This window comes from Brassica oleracea, chromosome C6 (assembly GCF_000695525.1).
Source record: "Brassica oleracea var. oleracea cultivar TO1000 chromosome C6, BOL, whole genome shotgun sequence".
NCBI lineage: Eukaryota > Viridiplantae > Streptophyta > Magnoliopsida > Brassicales > Brassicaceae > Brassica > Brassica oleracea.
This window is the reverse complement of record NC_027753.1, coordinates 6,784,684-6,786,491: the sequence shown is the minus strand read 5'-3', so window position 1 is coordinate 6,786,491 and position 1,808 is coordinate 6,784,684.

Below are 1,808 nucleotides of genomic sequence, written 5' to 3'. Positions count from 1 at the left end.
CGACGATTTCGGCCATCAGAATCCCCCTGTTTTCTTGTAGTGATAGTTTTATTCATATTAGACAATATTAGCTATTGATTATATTAGCTCTTCTTTGATAGCTTAATTCTTTCGTTTGGATATCGCTATCTGATTCGCTTTAGTCAATTTTGGATTACTGCATCTTTGTCATTTACCTTTGTCGTTAACTGCATCAAAGTTCATTGCTTTGTGTTATCTGTCAAAGGTTTACTTGCCTTGTTGTCATATTTGATTAACAGGATCAAAATATTAGACTTGATTCCTCACAATCATTCTAACGTTTGTAAAATATTGCATGAGTTTTTAGTATTAAAAATATTCTAGCTCATAACTATGATTAGAATAAAACGTTATTTGTCCATTTAATTTTAATGCATTGACTTGTTTGCTTTAATAATCAATAATGTCTAACGTTTTGATTTCTGGTTTCAGTTTTTTCTTTTTGGAATAAAAAATATTGAATTTTTATGTATGGTGAAATAAACAAATGTTATAAACAACACTTTGGTTCTTAAGGGATCATGTTGTATGAATGGAAATTAGATTCGTGAGTCGACGCCCCAACTTAAGTTCGGGAGAAGTCTGCCACATATGAATCATTTGTCATTAGGAAATATGATGTTTTTTGATAATGGTCAAAACATTTATATTTCATCAATGCTTAAATGCAAGTTATAAGAAGATTGACCATGCAAAAACAATGGGAATTTTCAGACCAATATGACTAAAACTGATATGTAAATTGTAGTCTCTAAAGTCAATATGGTTGAGAATAACCATATAAAATGGTTGTTTTGATGGCACAAAGAATATCTTGTAATGATATGTATATTTGCTAAAAAGCAAAATATGTTTTTGGAAACCAAAACATAAAAGTTGGATTTATTAATCAACTTGAGAGAACTATGAAAATAGTTTTATATAAAATGTGAATTTCTAAGATTGAAATACATTTTTTACAGAAAATTATGATAATTTTCGAAATTGCTTTTTATTCATTTAAATCTAAAAGAGTTGTAGATTAAAAAAATTTTCTTCTAAACTCTTAAGAGATGTTAAATGTAAATATGCATGTTTTTTGAGCTATATCAAGAAATGTAGGGGAAGCTTTGCTTACCATATAAAGTGTTGGCAAGAAGCCAAATGAATTTAGTGATAGTTATCACAATGTGATTTTTTTTTTACTAAAAAAAAAACTAGTGTCATACACTTTTTTTTTTGTGTACAATGATTAATTGTATCTTGAATAAAGATGACAAAAATCATTAGACAATTTATCTCGACTAATCTCAAGAGATTATGTTCATTATGATGAAAACATAGGATCCTTATAATAAAGGTGTGTCGTGAGATCATATTGTGTATCATCAAGAGGAATGGGTTAGCCTGTGAATTAAGATGAGGTTTGGCGGTAACTCTACCTAACTGACTGGAGATCCCAAGAAATAGGTTCAAGGAGACAACTAAGTCAAACTAAATCTGCCCAAAGCACTGTAAGACTTCGGTATATACCCAGTTCCCAGAATGACTAAACAGTGTTGCATGTAAAGAATATAGGATAAGCATTTGCTTTTAATGATTGGTGTCCATTGTTTTGAAATATGAATGGAGTAGTATATGATACTCCTCTAAACAAAACTAATGGCAAATCACCTTGTGAGTGTGAAATGGGGCCGTTTCTAGGAGAATGAAGGAAAAACTATATTCTCCAAGTTCACTCATGATTAACCAGCACTTTCACGGCAAAAATGAACACAATAGAGAACCTAGTTCTGTGAGAGAATGAA